This window comes from Tamandua tetradactyla, chromosome 13 (assembly GCF_023851605.1).
Source record: "Tamandua tetradactyla isolate mTamTet1 chromosome 13, mTamTet1.pri, whole genome shotgun sequence".
NCBI lineage: Eukaryota > Metazoa > Chordata > Mammalia > Pilosa > Myrmecophagidae > Tamandua > Tamandua tetradactyla.
In genome coordinates this window covers 69,761,223-69,783,759 of record NC_135339.1, presented here as the reverse complement: position 1 = coordinate 69,783,759, position 22,537 = coordinate 69,761,223, and positions in this window count along the sequence as shown.

The window sequence follows — 22,537 nt, the reverse complement described above, 5'->3', positions numbered from 1 at the left end:
TTTCTCATTGACCTCTGACATTCTAACTAGTAAGTGTCTTGGAGAACGCCTATTTGTGTCTAATCTCTTTGGGGTGCGCTGCACTTCTTGGATCTGTAATTTTAGGTCTTTCATAAGAGTTGGGAAATTTTCAGTGAAAATTTCTTCCATTAGTTTTTCTCCTCCTTTTCCCTTCTCTTCTCCTTCTGGGACACCCACAACACGTATATTTGTGCGGTTCATATTGTCCTTGAGTTCCCTGATACCCTGTTCAAATTTCTCCATTCTTTTCCCTATAGTTTCTGTTTCTTTTTGGAATTCAGATGTTCCATCCTCCAAATCACTAATTCTATCTTCTTTCTCTTTAAATCTATCATTGCAACTATCCATTATTTTTTCTATGTTTGCTACTTTATCCTTCACTTCCATAAGTTCTGCGATTTGTTTTTTCAGTTTTTCTATTTCTTCTTTATGTTCAGCCCATGTCCTCTTCATGTCCTCCCTCAATTTATCGATTTCATTTTTGAAGAGGTTTTCCATTTCTGTTCGTATATTCAGGATTAGTTGTCTCAGCTCTTGTGTCTCATTTGAGCTATTGGTTTGTTCCTTTGACTGGGCCATATTCTCAATCTTTTGAGCGTGGACAGTTATCTTCTGCTGCTGGCGTCTGGGCATTTATTCAGATTTCTCTGGGTGTTGGACCCAGAAAGGTTGTAAGATTTTTCTGTGAAATCTCTGGGATCTGTTTTTCTTTTCTTGCCCAGTACGTGGCGCACGTGGCACACGTTTATCTCAAGTGTTTGGAATGGGTCTCCCCCAGTCACCGATCTCCGTGGCCTGGGGCTTTCGGATCCAAATCTCTCCGTTGGTTCAGGGGCCGCGCGTGGTGGGGGCGTCAGCTGCCGTGGCTTGAGGGGACCCTGTGGCTGGTTGCGGGCCGCAGCGGGCCTGGGGGATTCCCCACCGGACCAGGAAGCCTCCCGTGGGGGGAGGGGGCTTCCACGGCTTGGATAGCCCTCCTATCTGAGACTCGTATCCGCGGACTCGAAGCAGAGACTCGAAGCCACCCGCAAAAGAGGGGTGCCACCTGCCTCGGCTTGGGAAACTTGGTTCTCCAATACTCTCAGCCGGCCCGGAAAGGGGGGAGGGAGTAGCTCGGACCACCGCAGCTGCCGCTGATCGGGAGATCGCACGCCGCTCGGGGGTCTCACTGCAGCCGAGTCTCGCAGTCAGTCTAGCCAGCCCAGACTTTGGATAGCCCTCTGATCCGGGACTCGTAGCCGCGGACTTAAAGCCGAGACTCGAAGCCGCCCGCAAAAGAAGGGCGCCGCCTGCCTCGGCTTGGGGAACTTACTTCTCCGATACTCTCAGCCGGCCCGGGAAGGAGGGAGGGATTAGCTCGGACCGCCGCAGCTGCGGCCACTCGGGGGTCTTGCCGCAGCCAAGTCTCGCAATCAGACTTGCCAGCCCAGACTTTGGATAGCCCTCTGATCCGAGACTTGTAGTCGCAGACTCGAAGCCGCCCGCAAAAGTGTGGCGCCGGCCGCCTTGGCTGGGAAGCTTGTCTCTCTGAGTCTCTCAGCCAGCCCCGGAAGGAGGGAGGGATTAGCTCGGACCGCCGCAGCTGCGGCTGCTCGGGAAATCGCCCGCCGCTCGGGGATCTCACTCACCGCAGCTGAGTTTCGCAGTCAGACTAGCCAGCCCAGACTTGGTTACGCTGTGTGTCCATTCCCTGCTGTAGCCCCGGGAGTTGTTTTGTACTGTTTCTGTTCACCTATTAGTTGATTTGGAGTCGGAGGAACTAAGACGCATGTACCTTACTAAGACGCCATCTTGGATCCTCTCCCTCGCTTTATTTTTGATGCTATAGATGAATCCTTTGTTCAGTGTTGAAATGGCACAATGAAATTGGACATCTTTTTTGGTATCTTCAATCATAGGGGAAAACGTTCAGTGTTTCACTATAAATGTTATATTAGCTGTAGGTCTCCCCTATGTGTGCTTTTTGAGATTGTTTCTTTCTATTCCTAATTTGTTGAGGTTTTTTTTTTTCATGAATGTGTACGAACATTATCAAAAGCTCTTTGTACATGTCTTAACTGGTTATATTTTTGTGTATCCTTTATTTATATTAATGTGGTGAACTATATTTCATTTCAAAGAAAAATACAACCTTTTATTCCTGTGTTAAACTTGTTAAGATTTTACCCCTTTTTATATAGTTTGGTTTTGACTTGATAGTCTTTTGTTAAGAATCCTGCATATAAATTCATGATAGGCATTGCTTTGTAATTTTATTTTCTTGTAATGTTCTTTATGGTTTTGGTATTATGAATACTCTGGTCTCATACAATGAGTTGGAAATGCTCCTTTGTCTTCTCTTTTATGAAGCAGTTTGTGTAGAATTGTTGTTATTACCTCCTACATGTTTTGTTACAAATTTCTGGTGAAGCCATTTGGGCCTAGAATTATAATTGTTGGAAGGTTTTCTAATAAACCCATTTTCTTTAACAAATATTAAGCTATTTAGATTGTGGAGTTCTGTGTCAGTTTTGAAATAAGACTTAGAAAGGATAAATGAATTTCCCAACATTACTGCTAATAAAATATAAAGTCTTCAGTTTTAAGATGAGCAAAAATTGGGTGTTTTGCAAACTGAAGATAATTTCGAGGTGTGTTTATCTAGTAAAACTTTAGGTGGATAGAGATAATGCCAAAGTTTCCAAAATGAGAGGAGACATGTTAAATGTAAAGTCCCAAAGAGGCCACAGGTAATTAATCTGCAATGTCCTCAATATAGACATTACACAATATCCAATATCTTGGAAGCATTCAAGAGGACTTCCAGGAAGATGGCGGAATAGGACAGGTCAAGTTCACCCCTGCTTTAAAGTACATTAAAGAAGGGACAGAGAAAAGACCAGGAGAATGATTCCAGGGTGTAAGTGACTTGGGAGGATTTTCTAGACCACACGGGGAACCCCTGATTGAAAGAGCAAAAGAATTGATATGAGAACAGGAGACTGGCAAGCCCAGTGCAAACAGCCTAGCGCATCCGTTTCCAGGTGGAGGCCCAGAGCCATCAGGAGTGCACAGAGTGGGGGTGCGAGGGTAGTTCAGTGGTAGAATTCTCGCCTGCCATGCAGGAGGTCCAGGTTCAATTCCCGGTTCATGCACTTCCCAAATAAACAAGAAAGCCAATGAATGAAAAACCAAACAAAATTCAACAAATGGTGCTGCAATAAGGGGATACCCACTTGGAAAAAGAATGAAATGTGTCCCCCGCCATACAGCATACAAAGAAAAAAAAAAGCAGTGCACAGAGAGGGACATGGGAACAAGGAAGTAAGTCAATCCACATTTCCTGAACCTGCTACCATCAGCTGCATTGCCTGCGACCTGCAACTCCCCCAATTCTCCATGCAACCGAACTCTATCACCCGCCCCCACTCCAAGCACCTCCGCCCCTTCACCCTTCCCTGCACATTTGCGCAAGCCTGTCTCCCCTCTCCCACACACGCACATAGTCTTGCCCCACCCCTCCTGAGACCCATGCACCCATGGCGAACCCCTTGACCACCATCTCCACCCCTGCAGGTGACAAACCTTCACATCTGTTGCATGAAAGGCAACATGATATTTGTGGCCACTTAATTTATAGTCTTGGATTCGTGGACAGCACAGACTTCAGTAATATAAAAACAGAATTTATTAAGGAAGTAATTAAAAGATCATTAGAAGTAAGACATAGTTACATCACCAGATAGGACAGCACCAACACCTGAAGAGGAGTGCTGGGGAATCTTGGAGACAGCATTCAGGGTCTGATTAGTAAAACCCACAGCAGAGCATTCTTTTCTTGGATAAGATCCTGATGAGACTTTCTCTTTCTTATAAGATTCTTCAGTCTAACTGCTTGCACGCAGCTTGTATGATATCTTTACACAATAGTGGCTGGATTCCAATTAGCTGATGTGACCAGGCCGAGGTGGTCCTCTGGGAACTGGCTAGGGATTGAGAGGAGTTTCCTGGGACCTAGATAACTTTATCAGAGTACTTCTCTTTCTGAGAGGATAGCCAGGCGTCTCAGCTGAGTGCACAATTCACCAACTTATTACCAAGGTCACGTAATGGCAACATCAGTTGGACAGAACAGACTACAAATTTATCTTTCCCTTACAGTATCTGGGCTGCAGGTGCTCACCTTTATACCCGGGCCACACCCACACCAGCCCATACAGTTGTTCATCCCCACCCTGAGCTCTACACACACTCACATCAGCATCCCAGCCCCCAGACATGTTATGCACACACATACACCCACTCACACCACACCCTCTCAGCTCTGGGCAAGCACTAATCTGTGCATCTGGGCCACACCCACCCCCAGCCCAAGGAGGTACAATCCCACCCTGCTGTCCTTGAGCTCTGCACACATGCACACCAGGGCCCTACCCCCCCAGATCCACACACATGAGCACCCCATACCCCAGATCTACACACCAGCACAACCACTTCCTCCCTGCCTGGCACCCACACATCTGTCTACGGACCTCTTAACCTCTGTACCCCATGCCCCCTGCCTTCCACACAGGCACACCCTTGCTGTACCCCATGGCACAAGTGCCTTTCTCCCTCACCTGGTAGGTGCTCTCAGGCACATCTGTGCCATATATCCTCTGCCATGCACATGTGAGCACCCCCACCTCACCACACCCCTGAACTTGTGGACCCCTGCCAGGACCCTGCTCACTCATCATCACCACCCCTGACACACATCCTACAAACCTCGTGACCTGTTTCTCACTCCTATCCCTTTGCACATCCACATTCCAGCCCCCCTGGAGACCTCCCCCTGTGCTAGGACACACCCATGCCCAAATTTTGCTATGCCCCAACTTCTGTGCCCTGTGCCCCACACCCTGACACCCACAACCTCATGCTTCAAGTGCCCACCCACATCCTGCCCACATACCAGCCTAAGCATAGTGGCTCAGCCCTCCTTCTGCCTCCTGTGGTGCCATACATTTATGTTCCCCCTGCCGCACTCTGCTCCTGTACTCCAAGGCCTGCCTGAGTTGCACCTGGCACCCACAGCCCCCACACCAATGTCCACAGTCCTGTGGCCCACACCTCACACTCACAGACACCAGTGTAGCGTCCCCTACCCATGCAGATACCTGTGCCGCAATCCATCACCGGACTGTTTTGCCACTCCCCATGCCCTGTATCCTGCTCCACATCCATTCTTTAAGTACAAAGCTTTAGACTGTTGAAGAAAATCAATATCCAAAGTAAGCCTATCAAGAAAGTTACATACTGTGAAGACAACAGAAGATCACTAATAATATGAGAATGCAAACAGATACACTCCAGTCTAATTACCAAATTAAAACACTGGGGAAGACACAGGCTCTGGAACAACTAATCAAAGATGTTCATATAACTTAACTAAATAAAATCATTGGGATGGCTAATGACATATAGGAGATCAAGAAGACACTAGAAGAGCATAGAGGAATTTGAGAGAATAAATAGAAAAATAGCAGATATCATAGATTAAAGATGCTGTAGACGAAATAAAAAATATACTAAAAACAAACAGCAGCAGATTTGAAGAGGCAGAAGAAAGAATAAGTGAACTAGAGGGCAGGACAACTGATATTGAACACACAAGAAAAGCAAATGACAAAGCATAGAAAAATTTGAATTGGATCACAGGGAAATGATGGAAAAAACAAAGTACTCAAATATAAGAGTCATGGGTGTCTCTGAAGGAGATGAGAAGAGTAAAGGGCTAGGAAGATTAGTGGAGGATATAATGGGGTAAACTTCCCAACCTTTATAAAATACATAAATATGCAAATCAAAGGAGCCCAACAAACTTCAAATAGAATAAATCCAAATAGGCCTACCCAAAGACATATACTAATCAGTCTGTCAAATGTTGAAGAGAAACAAAAAATCCCAAAAGCAGCAAGAGAAAAACAAACTACTGCATACAAGGGAAACCACATAAAACTGAATTCAGACTACTCAACTGAATTCAGACTACTCAACTGGCACTATGGAGGTAAGAAGGCAGTAGTATGATATATTTAAGATCCTGAAAAAGAAAGATTCCAGCTAAGAATTCTGTACCCAGCCAAATGGTCCCTCAAGACTGAGAGAGAGATTGAAATATTCACAGACAAACAAAGGCTGAGAGAATATGTCAACAAGAGAACAGCTCTACAAGAAATGCTAAAGGGAGTTCTCCTGGCTGGATAAAGAACTAATAGGCGAATAAAACAAATAGACAAATAAAATCCAAAGGATGAGATGGTGAATTCAAGAAGTGCCTTCACAATAATAACTTTGAATGTTAACAGACTAAACTTACCAATTAAAAGGTACAGATTGGCAGAATGGATTAAGAAACATAACCCAAATATATGCTGCTTACAAGAGACTTATCTTAGACACAGAGATGCAAATGGATTGAAAGTGAAAGGATGGAAAAAGATGTTCCATGCAAGCTGTAACCAAAAGAAAGCAAAAGTAGCTATATTAATAGACTTTAAATGTAAAGATATCATAAAAGTCAAAGAACACTGTATATTCATAAAAGGAATGCTTAATCAATAGATATAATAATCAAAAATGTCTCTGCTCCCAATCAAGGAGCTTCAAAGTATATGAGACAGACATTGGCAAAACTGAAAAGCCATAGAGATTTCAGCAATAATGGTAGGAGACTTCAATACACCACTCTCCTCCATAGACAGAATAACCAGAAAGAGGATCAACAAGAAAATACAGAACTTAAATAATTAGATAGAGGAATTAGACCTAATAGAAATATATAGGTTATTATGCCCCCAAAACCAGGATATGCATTCTTCTCTAGTTCTCATGGAATATTTTCTAGGATAGATCATCTGCTGGGGCACAGGACAGATCTTTATAAATTTTAAAACATTGAACTTATTCAAAGCACTTTCTCTGATCACAGTGGAGTGAAGCTGGAAATCAATAACCACCAAAAAATGAGTCTTTCACAAATACATGGAGATTAAGTAACATACTCTTAAACAATGAGTGGGTCAAAGAAGAAATTGCTAGAAAAATAAGTAGCTATTAGGATATGAATGAAAATGAGAAAAAAATGTGTCAGAACTTAAGGGATATGTCAAAGACTGTGCTCAGAAGGAAATTCATTGCCCCAAGAGCAAAAATTGAAGACTTTACTGCTCACCTGGAGAAACTACAAAAAGAGCAACAAACTAACACCAAAGCAAATAGAAGAAGAGAAATAACAAAGATTAAAGCAGGGAGAACAAAAGAATAATAGAAAGAATCAATGAAACCAAAAGTTGGTTCTTTGAGAAAATAAATAAAATCAATGAGCCACTAGCAAGGCTGACAAAAAGAGAGAGAGAGAGAATGCAAATAAACAAAATCAGAAATGAGAGGGATGTCACTACCACAGACCCTGAAGAATAAAAGAAATCAAAAGACAATACTATTAACAATGATATGCCAACAAACTAGACAACTTAGATACAACAAATTCCTGGAAACAGACAAACAGATCATTTAAACAATCCAAACACAGAGAGCCCAGAATAAAAATGAGGGCCTTTAATTCTGTGAAGCTTATGTATGTAGTGGAGAAGCTTTGTCTAGCTTTAGGTATGCCTAAGAGTCACCTCCTGAGGACATCTTTTGTTGCTCAGATGTGACCTTTCTCTCTAAGCACAACTCTACAAGTGAAACCATTGCCTTCCCCACTACATGGGACCTGACATCTGGGGATGAAAATCTCCCTGGCAGCATGGGAAATGACCCTCAGGGATGATCCTGGCCCTGGCACTGTGGGATCAACAATGCCATCTTGACCAAAAAGGGGAAAAGCAGTTAACAAATAAGGTATCAGTAGCTTAGGGAGCTCAAATAAAGTCAAGAGGCTACATTGAATGTCACTCTTATGCATGCTTCAGTTAGACATTGCTACCCACCATAACTTGTCAAACCCCAACCAAAACCATTCCTGACAGTCTTAAAGAATACATAGGGCATTATAGAAGATTGTACAAAGGTTCCATGCACTAGGGTAACTCTCCAAAACTTACAAACTCAAGATAGATCTCTGAACCAGATAAGACTTGAAATGCGGATGAACCAGCCCTTCTGGAATATCAGCTAGTTCCATTTCCATATCCTATATTATTCACAATAAAAAGTATGTTAAGAAAGAAAGCATCCAAGCTGCCTAAGGAGGCTTCAGATGAACCTGACTGCATACCATGCTGATGTACAATATAGTGCTTGTAAATGTTTGAGACTCAGTCATGTATCCATCAAAGAAATTTCTGATGCACATGCTCCTCTTTCAAAAGCCAAATTTCTTGATCAAATGATTCACCCTTTTTGTGTCCATTTCATCTCCTATAACATGAAATCACTCTCCAACTTTTCAGATCATCTGACAACAGCACCTAAATGTGTTTTTTAAGTGTTTCACTTAAAAAAAAAAGTGTTTTCACACTTAAAAAATGTTTGAAGTATAATGCATGCATGATTATTGAGAATAATTCAGAAGCTAGTATCATACTATATTATACATGTTAATCTATTTTATTTATTAATATGTTATGAGAATTTCCCTATCCAAGTGAATATTTTTTCATTTCTAATAGTTAAATATGTCTATAGCTACATGATAGTTTCTATGTGTGCCCTGGAAGAAATTCATATTTCTTTTAGCTGCAGACTTGAGATTTCTAAAAGCCATACCCAGAGTCTCATTATGCTACTGGTTGAACTGAATGGTACAAGTGGCTCAATTGACATAAGTTTAATTTCTAGCCTTGCAGTATGTCTGCTATTAAAGTGGGGGCCTTAACTGAGAAGGAATGTGATCCTGAAAATTGGAATGGATACATAAGGGCTGATAACAATGATGTGGGGACATTGAAATTCTAGAATCTGCTGATATTTTGTCTGATAAACCTATACTGGTTTGCTCTGAGGAATCAACCATCTAGCCTCCACTTGAAGAAATTAATGTTGCTGTGCCTGATAAACCTGTAACTGTCTTCCTTGAGGAAACAGACCTCATACCTCCATCTGAAGAAATTAACCCTGTTTCATCAGATAAAACTGTAACGGAACTTTTCTGAGGTAGTTGGCTTGCAAAGGACTGAATTCCTCTAGTGAGCCCCTACTTTTCTTCTAGACTAAACTGATGTTCCAACAGACCCTGAAAGTTGAGGGCACATGCGGCCGTGAGGAGGGGTGCTGTACTCCAAAAGAACTGCATGACTTGTCCAATATGTACAGGCAGAAATCAGGGGAAGATATATGGGAATGGTTTTAAGGGACTAGGATGATAGGGAAGGAACATGAAGTTGGATCAAGCTGTATCCGCTAAGCCGAGTTTCTGGGTTTAGTGTTGTAGTTCAATAAGTTAGAAAGGACTCTAACAGTCTGTTTGCATCTGTGGCTGAAGCATGGGCCAAAAGGTGACCTATATTGCCTGAAGTCAAAATGCCAGAACTGCTGAGGTATGATGTAGATGAGGGGATCCAAAGGCTTAGAGAGATTGGACTGTTAGAGTGAATTTATCATGTAAGACCTGCTCACATGCCTCACCAGGACTGTGAAGAATCAATTTTCGAGACTGACTCCATCATCCTTGAAGTGGTCACTGTTATCTGTCCTTCAGATATTATCATTAGGATTTCTGCCCCTGAATATGAGCCCTTAAACACAATGGGGATAATTGGATCCCAGGATGATAGGAGCCAACTCATAGAATTTAATTGTCAAAGAAAATGCAGAGGTGGGCATAGTTACTGTAAACAACAGCAGAGTCAATGCAGTAATCAGAATCGTCTGATTCACAGATACTTGTGCCATTGGCTATCGCAGAATAGTCTAATTCACAGATACTTGTGGCATTGGCTATTAGATCATGGAGGATCTAGAAGTGAAATAGATGGGCAGCCTACTAAATTTTTATTTAATCTGTAGAAGCAAAAGAGTTCTAGATTAAGTGAACAAAAGTCTAACTTGAATCATGAAACCAGAGAGTCATAGCCCCTTAATCAATTCCCAAATTTGAGTTTCTTCTCTGAATGAAAGGAAGCCTGGGTACCCTTGTGGAAGGACCATGATATGCTCCCAAAAATGTATATTATTAATCTTCCTCCTAATTTTCCTTGAGGGGACCCATTGTCTTTTACCAGGATGATTGTGCTTTGTGGAAAATAAAATGATCAGATATTCGAGGGATTATTAGACACTGGCTGTACATGTCACTGAGATTCACCACCACAGGCGTATGAAGGTCAGGTGATCAATGACATTTTAGCTCAGGTCCATCTCTCAATGCCTCCAGTGGGTCCCAGAACCCATTCTATGATTATCTACCCAGTTCCAGAATGCATATTTGGAATAGATATACTCAAAAACTGGCAGAATCTCCATACTGCTCCCCTGACTTATGGAAGTAGAAAGGCCAAGAGGAATTCATTAGAACTGACTCTACCTAGAAAAATAGTAAATCAAAACCAATCTGAAGGGATTGCAGAGATTAGTCCCACCACCAAGGACTTGAAGTATGCAGGGATAGTGACTTCCATATATCTCCTTTCAATTCTCCTATGTACCCTGTGCAGACAACAGATGGATATTGGAAGATGATAATGGATTATCATAAAATTAACCAAGTGACAACTCCAATTACAGATGCTGTGCCATTGCTGGTACCATACATTAAATTTAACATCAGTGGACTTACAAAATGCCTTACCCACCATAGTAGTAGTATTCCACGCAGCATTGCTTCTGTTCATGGAACCCACTTCATAGCTAATAAAATGTGAGAATGGGTACATCCTCATGGAATTCACTGGTTTTACCATGTTCCCCAACATTCTAAGCAGCTGGTTTGATAGAACAATGGGATGGCCTTTTGAAGACTCAATTACAGTGCCAACTTAATGGTAATACCTTGTAGGACTAGAGCAATATTCTCTAGGAGGCTGTATGTGCCCATCTTCTACTCTATGGTATTATTTCTCTTTTAGCCAGGAATAACGGTTCCAGGAATCAAGGTGTGGAAAAGAATGCCACCACACACTATTATCCCTAGTAATCCCTTAGAAAATGTTTTGCTTCCTGCCCCTGTAATCTTAAGCTCTGCTGATATATAAGTCTTAGTTCTAAAATGAGAAGTGCTTCCACCAAGAGAAATAACAATGCTTTCATTGAATTGTAAGTCAAAACTACCACCAGCTACTTTGCTGAGCTCATGCTGCTGAAGCAACAGGCAAAGAAGAGGATTACTCTACTTCCTCGGGTGATGGAACATGATTCTCAAGAGAAATTCTACACACTGGAGTTAAGGAAGAGTTTTCCTAGAAATATAGGAACTCCCTTCGGCCTCTCTTAGTGGTACTGGGCTGTGATTAAAGTCAATGGAAGACTACATCAATCCAATCCAAGCAGGATTACTACTGGCCCAGACCCTCCATTACTGAAATTATTTGTCACCCACCAGGCAAAGAACCAAGACCAGCTGAGGTGCTTGTTGAGGGTAGAGGAATACGGAATGGGAAGTGGAAGAAGGTTGTTATAAATATGAGCTACAACCACATGGCCAGTTGAAGAAGGAAGAACTATAATGGTTATACATATTTCTTCCTTGTTTCATTATGAATACATGTATATATTTTATACATAAGGCAAATGTCTTTTTTTCATTCCTATCTCATGCCCTTATCATATAACATAAGTTGTACTAGCTTTATGTCATAGTGTTTAAGTTACAGGATATCAAATTTAGGAGTGAATATTACCCAAGGACTTTCATCCTCTTTGGGGGAAAAGTTAATGATTTATGGTTTTATGAAAATTATGGATCATGTAACATGAAAGTATAGCTGTAATTGTTTTTATTTAGTGATTAAATATGGTTTAAGGAGATGTGTATGGGTACCAAATTGACAAGAGGTGGATTGTGACGGTTAAATTCACGTGCCCACTTGATTTGGTTATGGTGTGTAATTGTTTGGTCAAGCAAGCACCAGCCTGATAGTTACTGTGAGGATATTTTATGGCTTTAAATCTTTAATCAGTAGATTGCATCTATAATCAACAAAGGAGATTGCCTTTCGCAATGGGAGAAGTCTTATTCAATCATTTGAAAGCCTTAAAGAAGTCAGAAACAAGACTTTCTAAATTTACTTCAGCCAGCCAGCTATTCCTGGGGAATCCATAGAAACCTTCATCAAATAGTCAGATGTGCCAATCCCCACAGTTGTGCGAGCCAATTCCTGTAATAATCTCATTAGTTGGTACTGATTCTCTTCAGAACTCTGATTAATACAGAGAAAGTAATAGATTAAAGAGTATAAATCTTGCTAAGATTACTGAAAACACAATTCCAGTTTTTTCAAAACAATGGGAACATTTAAATTCACATCAAGTATGAATGAAAGTGTTAAATTACTTGCACATTTGTAAACCATTATTTTCCCTAAATCTTTGAACATTTTCTAGATAAAACAATTCATTTTCTATTCACTTTAATTTCTTTAAAAACTCAGAACACAGAAAATTAAAAAATTTTTTTAGGTATGCGTACTTTTTCCTATAAATCAGTTTATTCCTTTCCCCTTCATACCTGTCAGAGTTTAATATGTTTCTTGTTAACATATAAACTCTTTAAAGAGTAACATCAATTTTTGTTATAATATTTTGACAAATAGTCTTCCTGTCTTTTTTGCCTTTTCATTTAGTTTATATAGTTTCATATAGAAAATATTTTAAATGCTTTATGCATTTAAATCTTTGAATTATTTTCTGCTTATTTAATTACATGCACTTTTAGTGAGGCTTTTTTTTTAATTAATTAACGGAAAAAAAAAAAAAAGAAATTAACCCAACATTTAGAAATCATACCATTCTACATATGCAATCAGTTATTCTTAACATCATCACATAGATGCATGATCATCGTTTCTTAGTACATTTGCATTGGTTTAGAAGAACTAGCGACACACCAGAAAAAGATATAGAATGTTAATATAGAGAAAAGAAATAAAAGTAATAATAATAGTAAAAAACAAACAAACAAACAAACAAAAAAAACCTATAGCTCAGATGCAGCTTCATTTAGTGTTTTAACATTTAGTGAGGCTTTTATATTTATTCACACTATTCATATATTTGTTAAGTATCCATTTTTTTATTTTTAAAAATTAATCCATCTAGAATTGATTTAGGTCTTAAATCTTGCCAGAAAGAACTGCTCATCTTCTGGTTCACTCTTCTACAGAAGATACGGAGCAGAACTTAATAGGTAATGGAGTCAATGAGTCTATCTTTCACTCTTACTTTCATTACTTCAAAAATATTAGTTGTGCTTTTACTATATAATATTCTATGTTTGGAACTGCTGCTCATATTTCTAGCTCTTAGAGGGGGCAATCTAATCAGAGACTATGAATGTTTGTGTAGTACAGGGCAATAAGACAACTTACCACAGGATGGTCTGGAGAACAATCTTACATTATGGGGTGTTAGAAAAGAAGAATTGGAAGAAATAACATTATTTGAGCTAGCAAGAGAATAATAGAAAATTTATTTTTGAGGAGCTCTATGAGATATGCTTGTGGAATGCTTAGGTCATTCCCGAAATATGCATGATACGTGGCTGACTCTTATCATTATGAAAAAGTCAACAAATCAAGAATGTGGGATGTTTCATAAGGCAGTTGACCTGAAAGATGCAATATTTTGAAAAAAATAGGATGGTTAAGGGTGTAGTCTAGATTGGGAAGACATAACAGCCAAAATGAAATGTTTTATTGAAACCTGCATTTAAAAGAAAACAATTAGGACACATTTTTTAGACAATTGGAAATAGAAATGGACAATTTTGGAAGATATAGTAGAATTAATGCTGATCTTTTTGGCTGTGGTGGTGGTGCTTGATTTTGTAGAAGAATGTCCTTGACATTGAGAGATGGATTATCCAGTATGCTTTTTCTTGAGAAATGCATTTGAAAGTGTTGTTATGGATGCACCTTCCCTTCAAATGGTTTGGTAATTGGCAAATGTGTGTATGCTGTGTGTGAGTGTATGTGTATATTTAGGGAAGAAAGTAAAGAAATTAAGAATATAGAGGAATTTACTACAGTTTTAAAACTTTTTCTATGGGTTTGAAAAGTTTCTAAATATGTATATGAATAGATACATACATTTGTAGGGACGATATCGTGTATTACCGTGACCTACTTCACAGCCTTGTAATGAGCCTAAATGTGCTGATCCATGCAAAGAACTTATACTGTTTTATAAATCATTATTATTCAGTTCATGTTAACTAATAGTAGGCCACAGAGAGCCTTTGTTTGAGAATATTGAGAAAAAATTCTCAGTATGGGAAAAAATTCTCAGTATGGATCAAAATAATAATAACTTAGTTCAATGTTTCATATATTGCCATTATCTTTCTAAGGCAATCCAACTATCTGGTTTCTCAGATTATGCTTGAGTAAGCTCAAATAAGACTACCTTATTACTTTTTAAGATAGTTCTGTTACTTTTGAACAAAGCCATGTCTCATGTTATTCTAACTCCTTTTCCTTTCATTTGGTGATCCAAATTGAAACTGTCTTTTCTTTTTTCAGCGTCCCTACAAACTAATTTATTGCTTATATTACTAAGCTAGATATTTAGATATGCACCTCTTATTCTCTATGTCTCTTACTACTCTAAAATACTTTACAGTAAATACGCAAATACTTTGTGTCCATTTGTAGTACAAAGGCCAAATACAGTTTTGGAGAATGAAGAAAATTGTAGCTTAAAGAAAGAGGAATAATCTATAGTGTGGCAGGAACTGCCCTTTAAGTTTGTGACCATTGTAAAACTAGAGTTTTTCTAAAAAAGCGTGAAATTTAAAGTGAAGAAAAAATCATATGCCTTTAAAGAGCTCTTTGATTACACTGTACAGTACATAGTACAAAGCAGAACTGGCTTTTTCTGTACACTTGGAATGTTAATATTTCTTGCACTAATTCCTAAGTACAAGAGGTATTTTCTGTAATAAAAATTGGCCCAAGAATGGGATTAATGTAGATGAGATTTCCTCAAACACAATACCAACCAAAATCCTCTCAATTTAACCTTCTACTTCCCTGGGATTTGCAAGAAAATATATTTAATTTTTTTATGAATAAAAATGTATTAATATTTAATAAAAATAAAGTCAGATGACAGTGTTAGTAAGAAATAAGCTATTTACACAAAGGCCTTGTATATTTGAATATGATGGCTGAATTGAGCAATATTAACTCTGAGACATGAAATGAGGTGTGTGTGAAGGGAAAAATTTCAGGTGGAAAAAAATGTTTGGCTATTGAGCTAAAATGAATGGATCCATAGAATGGAAATATTTCAAAGATTTATCCTCAGAAATATACTGTCAGACTTGGGTGAATGTAGAGAGGTTCATTGCAAGCAGTCTAGGAAACTGACTGCTATGTTTAGTATAAGTTTCCTACTTAAGACAAATAAAGACTTTTGGCATATAATGGATTTTTTCCCTGCCATCTCTGTCTCTCCATGAATTTTCTATGGTTTATTTTTGGGTGGTTCCAAGTTGGGTCATGCCAGTCAGATTTTTCTAATCTCTTGGCTGTACTGCTTAACTCAGAGATTGGCATGCAATACAAGTCAGTCCACTATGAGTTATCTGTGGAATTTATATCAACCGAATAGTTGTCTTAGCTAGGATATGCTACAGCAACAAATAAACATTAGCATCTCAGTAGCTTAAGAAAATCAAACATATTTATCGCTGAAGTCAAATTTGGTCACACTCCTTCTAACTTCTAACTTTATGTACACCTATGGCCTCCATAGTCATGCGCGAGAGGCAGAAGGCGCTAGAAGATAAATCAAAATATTTTTAAAAGCCAGACTGTATATGACTTCAGTGATGCCCTCCCATATCTCATTGGCCAGAGCCACTCACATGACTCCAATAATGAGAAAAAAAGGCTAGAAAATGTATTTTCCAGTATTCTCAAGAGGAAGAATTGAGGTGATGAAAATTTCATTCCACTGTTCTATAAAGGTTGATGGTCCCATAAAATGAGTAACTGGAAAAAAAAAAATTTTAACCCAATGTAGAAAAAGAAAGCCTGATTAATAATGAAGGAAAACAGAGCAAAGCAGACAGAAAGAGACATTGTCCCAATCACATAATTTGAGGATCTGTGTAGGACCTTGCATATGAATGCACAAAGCCTTCTCCTCCTTTTTTCTAAGTAGAAGTTAAGTTGCATTCATACACATCATACAATGAAAGGTCATCTCTATTTTTTTAAGGTTGCCTCTATTTTAGAGCTTTAATACTGCCTAGCCTGATGCTTTCTAAAATTAACTTCATTGGTCAATTAATCAGTCAACATGCGTCACTTGAAAAACAATTATTTAATATTTATCGTAATCTTATCACTATAGTACTTGGTAAGTTTCAACTCTTTTTTCAAATTAGTTCCAGTGTTACATGCTCAACGAAGTGTCTTCATCACATTCTATGCCCAAATCCATCAATTCACAGATTCTCATAAGCAGCCTGGTATGGAAGAATAAAGCATAGGCACTGAAGTTAGAATTCCTAGGTTGAAATCCTAGCCCTGCCAATTATCAGCTTTGTAGCACTGAGTATTATAATCTCACTGTGTCTCAGTTCCCTCAATTGTAAAATGAGGATAGTAAATGGTTACTGTAAGGAATAAGAGAGTTAACATGTGAAAAAACATAGAACAGTGGCAGGCAGTAGACAAATTTCCATAAATATTAGCTATTTTATTGCTATCATTATTAATTTATATTTATTAGATTGTGAACTCTTCAAGAGCAAAGACAGTGTTTATTTACTAAATTTCTTTCCAGTGCCCAGAGCATTCTTAGGACATAGTTAGCACACATTAAAGTATAGTTAAATAAATTGCATTAGCATTAGTATGAGAAGGAGGAAGTTATAACAACTCGCATTTATTAAGCACTCACATGTGCCAAGCTAAGCTATAAGTACTTTGTTTGTATTAACTCATATAGTGAAAAAGAAAGAGAGTAATATATCATGCAGGGTTATTTGCGTCATTAAAAGAATCTCTAAAATCTCAGTGTTGAAAAATAGAAGTTTACTTCTCATTTCATATTTGACATTGATGTTGCTGGTTGCAGAGTTCTCCAAGTCAGCACTCCTTATAGCACTGACCCAGGGCTCCAGGCTTTGATCTTGGGACATTGCACTTCCTTAACAAGGGCTTCCAAGGTCACCCTGGAAGGGAAGAGATAAAAGAATTATGAAAGAGATTTTGTTTTATTCTTTAAAGGCCAGTCCTAGAAGTGTATCTATTATTTCTACGCCCATTCTATTGGCCGTAGCATAGCACACGATTGTACCGTATGAAATATATATATGCCCATTTTATAATCATGAGTAAAATCAAATTGTTTGGAATACGGGAAATTTTTCTAAAATCTATTGATGGAGGCAAGATAGTATTTGAAATGAAGAAAAAATAGACTGTAGTCATCAGAGAAAATTCCACTAATGAAACACAGGAATGAGTGTGGCCCTGCAGGTTGAGAATTGGATTGGCACAGCTAAGAGGGGAAGGTATCCAGGTGAGGTGACTGGCATAGGCAAAAGTTGTAGTTGTGCATGGAAGTCTTTGCAGGAACCTCTCTTATTAGACAGATGAAGGCTGTGGGAAACCCAGACTCAGCACCAGTAAACCAGCAACCGTAACGGCATGGGGTCATCCTAACCACTAGCTAATCACACAGCCATTCGTCTTCCTGAAGAACCCTTCTGACATAGAAATAAAGCACATTGTTCGTTGGAGGATGGGATTGCCTCTACTGCAACTGTTTGTCAGATTTTTATAAATTAATCCAGCTCTCTTTCAAATTACTACATTCCATACAAGATAGCTTAATGATTGGGTCTAGAAATGATGCTATTAGCAACGTTTTCTGATAATTTTACCCTGTGGCACCATATTTTGAACCCTGTTTGCTTTCTTCCCACCTCACCTATACTAAATAGTCTTTAAAAATACAGACTTGAATCATTCCACCTTCTTAAGTGCATCTGGCACAATAGTTGTTTTTAAAGATTCTTTATTTCTTGATTTAGTGGGGTTTGTTGTAGCTATTTGGCATTGTAGTTCTTTTTCACTTGCTGTACACAGAGACTTTCCTATTAGACAGCTGAGGGCTGTGGGAGCAACAACACAGTCCTTGAAGAATATCTCGATGTTTTTCTCTCTTTTTCATCTTTACTGCTGGCCAAAGAGCACAGAGTTATGTTGTGACATTTCAAGTCATGGGCCTACACTGACCCCTGTAATCCACTTTGTTAGGGGCAGAACTGAGCTTTAGTAAATGATTGAATTTCTCACCCTGCCCTGTTCATACTAAAATAACATACATTCTGTTAAACATGTTTTCCTTACATGCATTATTCTCTCACTCTTCTGCCACATTTGCATGTTCTGCACCATGTTGGTTTGTGTGGGTATCCAAGGTTGGCTTAAAATTCTAGGGTCTTCTCTCTTCTAAGGTCTAAGGCATTTGGGTAAATACAACTGCTTCCTGGGACTGCATCTGTCAAGCAGAGAGAATAAATAAGCAAAGAAATAGCAGTAGCATATCAGGTAAAAACAGTTCATGTCCAATTGGGGTGCCTACAAGAATCATCTTTTAAAAATGAATTTCTAATCCATGGCAAAATTGCATCTTAAATTAAATGTTTATGAAGATAAATGTATTGCTATGTATGAAGAAAGAATTTACACAGACTGTTTTACTCTTAAAATGAAATATGTTCTCTGGAGCTTCAAAATATGTTGGTTGACAGTCCTCTAATCCAAAAATAATTGCCTTCTTAGGCTTCTCGAAAGTTAGAAAAAGATCAAAGTCTATATTTCCTCTTCTGAATAACTGAGGTACCCAGATGAAGTCATCTGCATTGAGTTTGGGGGCAAGGTATTAAATTTGGGGTGCAGACCTGATTTGTGTTTTGCCTTCACTAATGCAGGACAAGGACAGAGTCTCAGAAAGGTGCAACAAAATGGCTAAATGGGGCATCTTTGCTGTTTCAGGAGAAAAAATTTGACAACCAGCCTAAGAATGTGGGACTAATAAGAAGCCTATAAATGCAGGGGATTTTGTGAGCGCCTGGGAGACCTTACTGTACTAATTGTTTTCATTACATCAGTGGATTTAGTTAGAGAATTAGGATAATAGGGAAGTCAAGTAGTAGACAAGGAGAATGGCAGGAAAAGGGTCAGGTTAGAATAAAAAGTTTTGCCACGCATACATATACATATGCACATAAGTTGTATGTATATATGTGTGTATGTATATGTATATTTTTCTACATATCTGTTTGTCACCTGTCATCTCTTGTACAGGTATGTCTTACTTTAACTCATGACCACTTCCTTGTCTACCCATTTGTGAATAGAGTAGCAGGAATAGTTTAGTTTCATTCACTCAATACATACATACAATATAACTCAAACAATAACATGTTGTAGCCACCTGTTCAGGAAGAAACATAGTAAGTCTGTTTTCCTGAGACAACAAGTCCTCCACTGTTGGAAATTAATCGTATGAGACTCAGAAGTCAAAGCTCAGGATCTGTGATGAGGACGATGGAGGGCAGGATGTGATGTTAATTGATGCTGAATTTTATGGTAATCAGGATGATCAAGTCAAGTCTTAGAATCCTCAAATTTTACTTTCTGTCTCTCAGGCTCTATTTTAAGACAATAATGTACTTTATCTTTTTGGCTTTCACAAAAACACTTAAAATAAATATTATTATTATTATTATTATTATTATTATTATTATTATTACCTCCTTTACAAAAAAGGAAATAGAGGACCAGAAAGTTCATCTTGTCCCCAGTTGACATAGCTATAAGTATAATGAAAGATATGCTATGATAAACCTAAAAAAACAGCTCTGAATTTGTAATATCTGAGAATTACTAGGAAGAGAAAATCATCACGGCTTGGGAATTTATGGGGCATTTTCCCTCAGATAACATCTTCCTTCCTAGTGAATCTTTTTGAGAAAACAGACCATTGCAATCCCATGTCTAGGAGAGGAATGAACTTCTCAGGAAAAGTCGTGCCTGAGGCTATAGTGCTAGAACCTGACTGCTTCCACCATTTCTCGGTGTTCTTTGCCATTTATTTAAAGTTGAAATATTTCAAATATGTGGTATAATTCTTACTACTTTTGAAATTAAGTGTCTTGGAAGTTGTGAGATTCTTTTCTGATAAATGTGCCATCTAAATCATGTTTTTGTGAATGAATGACTTAGCAACTGTGCCCAACTATCTTGTTTCATTTTTTTCCTTACTCATTTGATGACAATATGGCAAAGACTGCATAGAGGCACCCAGGGAGGTTGTGAGCTTGAAAGCTTCTATGTTATCTTCTGTTATTCCAAAACCACAAGAGACAGACTACCAAGAAGCAGCATTCCTCAGGTGACTGATTTCTTCCAAGTGTGATTCAAAAGATATATAAATATTTTCAGCATATCTTCTAACGTGCTATTTCCTTGCCCCTGTAGCCTAGCATGATAAAGATTAGGCTTTATCTCACAGCTGTAAATATAACACCTTGACATTAATTACAAATCAGTAGGAGATCTGGCAAGAATGTTGCCCTCCAATAAATCTGATAGAAAGAGTAAATTGTCTTTCAATGTACTAGCATTGGCAATTAGGTTTGATTGACAAATGAGTTGTTCTCACTGGCACAAAAAGTAACAGATTTCAACTATTCATATGTCAATAGATAGTTAACAATGGACATTGCATATTTCTTTAAATAATCATAACACTTATGATTGCTATGTTTAGAGCTAGAATAGTTTGTATACCTCATTTACCAAGTAAGTCAAGTACTTGATACTTTTATTTTACTCTAAAGAGCAGAGACTGTAAATAATGTAAGTCATTGTTAGCTGTCACAAAACTTCTATCATCAGTAGAAGGAATATTTATAGGACCCACAGCCAACGTAATAAGATAGAAATAGAATGAGGCAAAATCACAGATAGAAATATTAAAGGAAGGAATAGAAAATAACAAACTAGAAGAAATATAATAATGTACAACCTGATTTTGTATAAATTTTCTTCCAATCAACCAATGTGTTATAGCTGAAAGTTCACTTAAACTGCATTAGATATTTTCATACGAAAATACATCCTAAGATCCAGTATCATCAGTATTATCAAGTGTAGTTCAGTTGCTAGATTGATGGATAAAAGTCTTTTATTCCCAGAATAAAAATGAAGTATTTTTGGTCATATTAACAGTCTGTGACATCATATATAAGGGTGATTTTTATTTAGTTCTCCCTAACAGAATCTGGAAAAAAAACATCAACTAAAATAAGATGGAAGTGTAAAATCAGAAAGGTAACTTTGCATTCATTGAATAGCTAGTTTTCTTATAGTTTTCTTCTCTGCCTGTCACATCTCATGTCTTGCATCTTCAAGTGTGCCTCATGATTCAAAATGGTTTCTGGAGTTATATAAATCATGCCTGTGTTCTAGACAGCATGAAGTAACAGGGTAAAAAGGGCTGGCCCACTCGTTTGCATATCATTTAAGAAGGTTTTATAGAAGTTCCACAAAAAATTACTTCTACTTACATTTCTTTGGTTAGTACACCTAACTTGAAGTCTGAGAAATAAAGTGAATAAGTGGGCATTTTACCATACTTAAGATTAGTGTTAAAATTTCCTCTTCTAGCAGTGGCTTAATTCATTGTTTTTTGACCAATTTCTTCTAATCACATCTAAAAAGGATTCTGAGAAAAGAAAGAGAGAGAGAGATACACATGGACAGACAATATTTGAAGGCTCTGGAGAACTGCTAAAGCAACATTGAGTTGTGGTGCCAAGATCTGTAGGAGGAAGAAATACGATGATGTTAGCCAAGGATTTGGGCTGCTGAGTGCTGGTTACTAAATCAGTGGCTGAGAAGTTAAAAAGCTGAATACAACTTGTGACGTATTTGTGGAGATGGTGGGATACCACAAAGAAAATCCTTGACAAATATCTCAAGTTTTTGGTTGTGAACACAGTAAAGATAGACTCAAGGAGAAGAATTAATATGAAATAGATCAGTTCTTACAGCAAATGAAACCCAATCTTAAATTGTCTCAGTCACTAGTTAGAGTAAGGTGATCTGGGATTACTAGTATTGCTAGCCTAGATACTTGATAGAAGCACAAATAAATTCTGTCTGGGAAAAAAAATAGTTCTATTCAATGCTTTTTTATTATCTATATAAAGTGTCTTTATAGCCATAAATAATGATCATACATGGAGAAGATAAGACATAAAATAAAGTAAGATAATAACAGACAAAAGAGGACTGGGATTCCAAATAATATTGTCATTCATATTTTAATATTAATAAGAAACTGACATCAATGTATTTCAAAG